General features: G+C 34.0%; 1 long non-coding RNA gene across 1 annotated transcript; it reads left to right on the top strand.

Annotated features, from left to right (window-relative positions):
- LOC135226515 (uncharacterized) lies at positions 1-2430 on the top strand. The gene is made up of 2 exons (XR_010317243.1): positions 1-62; positions 1520-2430. It is a non-coding gene; the product is annotated as an uncharacterized LOC135226515 (long non-coding RNA).
- Positions 2431-7672: the final 5242 nt, after the last annotated feature.

The raw sequence follows: 7672 nt of genomic DNA, 5'->3' as shown, positions 1-7672 counted from the left end.
TGTTACTATTTTTTACCTACCAGCTGGGATCTTAGAACTGTGGCTGCTGGTTTTAGTTGAATGTAAGTATTTTGGTTTTCCTCAGTTTCATGAGTTATTTGTAAAAAGCGTCGAAGTATTTCACACAGGTTAGGGTATAATAAGTAAAATTTAACCAGTACACAGTATGCAACTTGAATTGGTAAGTCATAATAGGGGGTAAGACTATTCTTACCCCAAATGAATGTCCAAGTGGCTTCACTCAACAGTGTTTCTAGCATAATTGTTAATACTCGAATCTTGTGTTGAAGTTGAAAACAAATTTACTATATGGAGATCTGAAATATAGGTTGAAAAAAGTCTTTTGGACTGTTAGTAACTTTTCTTTTATTGTAGGAGGATTTTTTAAAAGTTTTATCTAGTGAAATTGAGGCAGGTATGAAGTAGGAATTCAAGGAATTATTGGTAATGCTTAAATTGATTTAATTTGAAACTGAAGTAAAACAGGAGAAAGATTTAACTGTACTATATTCTTGTGTTTATTACTACTTGGGTATCACTGAAATTTAGTTTTCAGAATGGAAAATATGACCATTAGTTGATGGAATAGGCAACTCCTATAATTGCTTTTCAGTGATTTCTATTATGAGTTAAAGGCAATCTGAATACTTGGTATACCTTACATAGCTTACGTTCAGCTGAATATGTTAGGGCCATTTTTGAGAAGCAGCCTGATTCAACGAGACATGGAGTAATTTAAAGGCTCTAGGAACCCAAGGCTAGTGAGCATGCAAGCTCCCTAAAAGTCGACTTATCTTATGGCCGGTGCGTTATGCCATATGGATGTTGGTTGAGTTTTATTCAAAATTTACTACTAGTAGGTAGCATATAGGCAAATCATCAGAAATTAGGCCCTTAGAGTGTGGAGGCCTTTAGGCAGTGGTCCTTTTGCCTTCCCACTCCTCCTTCCCATAATTCCCTGCAGTAAGATGCTATTTAGTTTCAGAGTGATTTTGTTACAGAATATAACAACACACGCTAGTTGTGGATCAAATATCTTCCACGTTATTTTTGCAATTATTGCAAACATTGGGACCCTGGCCTGTCCTTTATTATGGTGTCTGTGACCAAAGGAACATTTTACATGGAGCCTTCATAAAAATTCTGTACCATATTGAGCTTGTGGAACCTTATGGTTTTGCTTTTTTGTTTCTACTTTTTTAATCTAAATGTTTTATACATGAGGGGAGTCATAAAATCAGTAATAAATTATTGACGAAACACACACTATGAAAGTCTTAAATACACTGTCAGGGCTCTAAATGTTCATGAAAGGTATAGGTATCAGTTTGATAAGTTTTAGTTTTTTTATACAACTTACTGTACCCTTTAAGAAATAAATGACCAGCATTTAACTTTCCACAAGCTCGCTACAATTATCTTTATCAAATGATAAGGACTTTTTTTTTATTAAATATTTTTGTAATAACCTGTCTAAGATCCTTGTCAGTTCTTACCTAATCTTTCCTCAATATTTTAGGTATACAAATGATGTTCCTGGGAAACTTAAGGATAGTTTCCTCCATAGCTAATCAAATCTAGAAGAGGAAAGCTTCAACCATTTGGAGTTGAATGTACAAGAGCCTAGAAAAGAAGATTTGCACCTACTGATACCTCGAATATCAAGACTCCAGACCATTGGATTACCATATTCATCTTATTAGAGTACTATTACTTAGAAAGCTTACATAGTTCCATATTAAATGGTGATAGTTAGGTAATTATTTGGTAAATATTGGAGAAAGTGTAATATACAGTTGAAATGTTATTGTCAAGATTTGATGTGAAGCAACGATATACTTTATACAAATAAAAAGGTACATTGAAGTGCTAATTTTAGCAGATGGAGTAAAGACATTGTTTCTCTCACTCTCTGTCCTCTAATGAGAGAGAGAGAGAGAGAGAGTGAGTTTATTCCCCTCAGCAACCCAGTAGTAGTAAAGTATCACAAAACTTTTCTGAAATGAAATGTTCATGGTAGAACTAATCTGAAACTGTATAAAATATCAGTGAGTTTTAGGTTCTAATTATGTAAAGCTGCCTCAGAATCTTTCACAAACAATTTGCAGTTATTTTAATCTTTATATCAGGGGGTTGTAAAATTAGTGGGGAGTGCTAATGTTCAAGTTGGTATTGAATTTTTTAGAGATTAGTTCCTGGCAGTGTAGGGTAAAAATTTATCATAAATGAGGACTTAGGTACCACATCTCTTGCAATGTCATATTAAGTGTTCTGTAACTCATCAGGAAGTTAAAGGAAAGTTTTAAGATATTCATCCATAATTAGGGTAACTTGATGAAGGATTTGTTTACTTGAAAGGTGTTAATTCGGGGGTTCTCAAATTTCATAATTATCCGATTTGTTCCACTAAAAAATTAGTCCACTTTAAAATTCTCTCTTTTTTACCCATTTTGTTAGAATGGTTTTGATGATATATAATAATTGATGGAGAATTCCCCAAATTCTAGTTTCTTAGAAACTGCTTAGAACCATTTTGGTTTTGCCATCCTTGAGTATAGAATTACAGTATTGCAGAGGTAAAACAAGTGTTTAATGGGGTTTATTTCAGTACAATGTATGTCAATTTGGGGAATTACATAATGTGATTTGGCCATAATATAGAGCAAAAAAGTGCACTGAGATGATTTGAATGCAGTATATAAGCATTTCACATAGAGGTGTAAATTTGGTAAATTTATTTCAATTAAGAAATATTTTACCACCTTGTTCATGTTGGAAGTTATTAACGGCTGTTTTACTGGAGTGCGAAGTTTTATTTTTTTGTATAGTATTTGATTCCTAATTTACTTAAGGCTTTTTAAAAATCAAACTGATGATGAATGCGTATGTCTTAAGTCGACAAGTTATAATTTCAAATAATGTAGGAATGCTTAAATTGGCTTGTTCGTTTTATCCATTCATTGTTAAGCTAGACCTTTACATTACATTTGCTACAATCCAGACAGAAAGTTGCTTGTATGTGTTTTGCTTCTTAGTTCACAAGGTATCAAAATATTTATGGTATTCAACGAAGCCTTTTTACAACAGATATTGTTGAAATTTCCTGCAAATCTCTTATTTTCTGGTCTCCCTGTTATTCGTGGGCACATAGGGACCACATGTTTACCCTCTTTATAGAATAACTTTCATTTTGGTTATCCTTGACCACTTATTTTCTCCACCTCAGTCACATCCTCCTCCATTTCATCCTTATCAAGTGTGTAACTCCTTTTTATTTTCCCTGCACTCTTCCAGATCTTTTTCTTATTGCTACTTGTTACAAACGTGATTTTTTTTTCTCACCAGCATCTGCTAAGTGTTCGTACTTGACCAATTACTGTTCCAACATTATCTAGACACTTTTTTCGAGCATCCTTCATTGTGGTAGTTGTTTAGCCTCGAGATTCTTTGCATTCTGTCTATCTGAAATTGTTGAATTTGTTGGATAATTGGTAATTTCATTGGTTGAATTCAGTCTTCTGGGTGGAATACATCTTCAAGCTTGAAGTCATTGGCTTATTCTTAATGTTGTAACCTCACAAGCTGCTGATATTTAAATAAGATTTCATGGTCAATAGAATATTTTAGTTAATGTTGGAAACTGTCAGTGGCTAACAGACCTTTTAGTTTTTTTTCTTCTTTTAAGGTAGTACAATCTTGTCAATTAATATACAGTTCTCTTGGGAGATCTTAAGCATTGAGTGTGTATATTTGATGAGAGAAGAGGTCAGAACAGTAGTGGATATGGAAAGATTTGCATCATATTTTCTTTTTCCTCTCTTTCATCACACACAAAGCAATTATAATGCTACACTATCTTCTTCTTTGCGGTAGGCACCATGTTTATCGTACCGCACTGAACACACTACTGGCATCGTCAGGCACGCCCACCCTTCCATCGCCTCACCCGTATGTAAAACATTCACGGTTAAGCCCGCCAGAATTTGCCCGTCAACCCCGGAGCACGCTCGTGTGGACTGGGTAGGCCTTGAGTTTACTAAACCGCCAATAGAACTCGAAACCTGTTTCTTGTTTTCGTTTAGTTTCAATCTCATAGAAAACGGCCAGAATTTCAAAAGTTTCATGCATACCTCAAATGGATTATTATGGCTGACTATTTCATTATCTTAAAAGCGGTTATTAATGCCAAGTTTGGTATGTTCAATAAGTGTTCGTATTTCGCAAGTCAGCCGGGACACGTGCAGTAGACATATTGTGGAGTTTTATGCGCTCGTCTCAAAGCTCGCGGATTCATGCTTTTAGTAGCATTGCCTCATCATCTCTTTATCAGCATTCAAGAAAATCATAAAAATCAGAGTAAGTGTTAATTTTTACGTCAAGATAACCTCGTTAGATTCTGGTAAAAGGTAGACCATAGTCTTATAACTTTAGAATCATTATCGCAAGCAAAGTTAATCTGTAAATGTGGAAATTGCTGTTTAGAATCTTAACTGCTTGCTCTGAACTTGAAATTCAGTTGTTCAATTTGATGATTCAATATATTTCGTATATTTCCAGGCCGAGTATTTTTTTAATTAACTATATGCTCCATGAAATTGAATTCCAGGCATTCATTTTGAACTATATATTCTTAAAACTACATATTTCTCTAGTTAGCATAGTTCACATGGTCTCAGATTCCAGATAAATTTGTGCAATGTCTCCATACATTGTAGGTTGCTCTTATCTGCAAGATATAAATTAGAGAGCATTTGGTGGTCGTCTATGTAACCAAATGCACTCTGAGCTCTCTAGTTCAGGAAAAGGTTACTCTGATCTGTAACTGCAGTACTGAGCTCACATTTTGTATGTTCATGCGATCTCGTACGGTGTTTTTGACAAACTTTAATCATTCGATACTTATGACATATTGAATAGCCGTTTTTACCATCTTAAGATCTTTTTTCTTATGAATTTTTATAATGTATTTATATTAGATTATACAATTTAGCAATCCGCATAGCTTATAGAATCTCTTAAAGTATAAGAATGATTCTGAACATTTCTTAGGTGCGGAACTCAATACTTTCTGCTCTAAAGCTAATAATGTTTAATCAGACTTTTTCAACGTTTGGTCCATTCTACTTCCCACGAGTTAAGATTACTACGTATACAATCTTTCATCTCAACATCCTATGGCTATCTGGCGACATGATATTACGAGTAAACAATGCAAAAAATGCTAAGGACAATTTTATTGATATTGATAATCACAAATTACCTTCACTATACAGCAAATGAAATTCGTTGCCAAAGACGCAAGGAGACAAGAGGACTTATGGGTCCAAATCAGGAACCATGATGATGGTTCAAGAGGAAACATGCGCAGTTGTCAGCTATTCTGACCACCATATTGGACATAGGTCACTTCTCAGATTCGCACAAAAACACAGTCCCCCTTAAAATCCACCCCAAATGAATTATACTACTATCCTTTTCGACATTTAAGTTTAAACAAATCCCAGCAGACAGTGAGTGTACACTACATTAAAGTTAAAACACCTTCGATATCACTAAGATTGAGAAATTATTGGAACGGTATAATCTGTTTCAAACTACTTAAGCACATAACTACAGCGTTACGAGTCAAGTGTAAATGGTTCAAGCTAACGCTGTATGATTTAATCAGATTACTAGGACCTATGAGCTTTATTTCATTTTCCAAATTCCCAAGTCATGTACTTCGATCAACCTTCAAACAAAATCGATCAAACTTTAAAAACTGATAGCATAGACTAGAAAAAGCATTCTACATTGTGAAATGTTTTCAAAATTGCCTTGCTTTTTTTAAGTGTCAAATTTCCTTTTACAATAAAATGAACCGCTTAGTTTCCTTAAAATCTCTAAATTGCTGTAGAACGTCTTTAATTGTAATAAGTTTAATTACAGGATAAAAGTTACATTAGAATCATTCAATTTTTGCGTGTTGATTTTTCATCCTTCTGAACAGTTCTTTAGATTGATAGCTGTACAATTCAAGAGTTGGGTGGTTAGTAACTGTAAATGTCATAACAGAGCGCTCTCTCGTTAGCATGACTCCGGTATTTTGTGGCATGTAAATTAACTGACAAAGGCAACACTTAAGTATAATCTGATATGCCAATTTTTATGGGACTTATTCTGCAAACCAGTTTTTGCAATATATGTTCTTACTTTCTTCTAACAAGATTCTTTATACTGAAATCGTATTTTCGGATTATAATTGGGTAAAATAGAAATTTGGTGATATTCGATAATTATAATTGGGTAAAATAGAAATTTGGTGATATTCGATAATTTCAATTGGGTAAAATGGAAATTTGGTGATATTCGATAATTTCAATTGGGTAAAATGGAAATTTGGTGATATTCGATAATTTCAATTGGTTTAAAATAGAAATTTGGTGATATTCGATAATTATAATTGGGTAAAATAGAAATTTGGTGATATTCGATAATTTCAATTGGGTAAAATAGAAATTTGGTGATATTCGATAATTTCAATTGGTTAAAGTAGAAATTTGGTGATATTCGATAATTATAATAGGGTAAATAGAAATTTAGTGATATTCGATCATTATAATTGGGTAAAATAGAAATTTGGTTATATTCGAAGCTAATTTCTGCAACAAATTAGACATTTAAGAGGTGAAATATTCAACTATCATACATTAAGTTAACTGCCCAGTTTTCTGAAACATCGCTATTATGCTAATAAATAGTAGTAATGCTTCATTTTAGTTTGTTTGATTAACATTTAATTTTCGAATCTGTGCCATGGCAGAGTTTTCTCAATCTTTTCTGTTTAGTTCAGAAAGCAATTAGTTACAAAATACATGTTCAGAACCTCTCAGTATTAACAAAATAGCTAAAGGTAATACATTGTCTCCAAAGTTACAAAACCATAGGACTACATTCAGCAGATATCTTCTGAGGTAGTGTTACAAAAGTACGAAAAAGCGATTAAAAGTAGTTTCCACACAACTTCCCAATAGTGGGTTAACTGAACGTATCCTCCTGAAATATACTCTTTACACACGTTAAACTTAACCGTTCAAAAAATGTTCAGTGAACATAAGCAGTTTCAGTTCGAATGAAAATTCTGAAAATAAAAACGTGAGCTACGTCATCTTAACATATGGTTCTAAACCGCAGGCTTAAGGAGTCTTGCTTATTGCTAAAATACCTCTGGCATAAAGAAATGGGTTACAATCGAATGTTTTTAACAGTGGAAATTGTGTGTAGACTACCAAATCACAGTACCCATACAGAACCATGTGAGCAAGCTCAAGATTGATTGCGGTAATGGTAACAAAAACTTTTGGTGTTACTGTGTATCCCCAGCAACTTCCTAAAACTTCAATTTTCCTCAAATCCTACCCAATGAGGGTGAAAGAGCTCTTCAGCATCGGCAGACAAAACAGAAGCAGGATGCCTGACAAAGCACAATAAAAGACAGGAGCTTTAACATCTCATAGCAGCTAGATAAATTCCAAATTACAAAACTCAAATGGTCAAGCAGCAGTTCCTCCGACTCTGGTGGATGATAGATTTTATGGCCGCTGCATTATAATGCCCTTGGCTGGCTTTGCTGAGAATGCAGTGCTCGCCCTCTCTTCCCTGGGCCATTTTTATCGTCACAAAGTATACACAG

This window comes from Macrobrachium nipponense, chromosome 14, assembly GCF_015104395.2.
Source record: "Macrobrachium nipponense isolate FS-2020 chromosome 14, ASM1510439v2, whole genome shotgun sequence".
Lineage (NCBI taxonomy): Eukaryota > Metazoa > Arthropoda > Malacostraca > Decapoda > Palaemonidae > Macrobrachium > Macrobrachium nipponense.
Note: the sequence above shows the minus strand (reverse complement) of the source record. Positions and strands in the feature narration are given on the sequence as shown.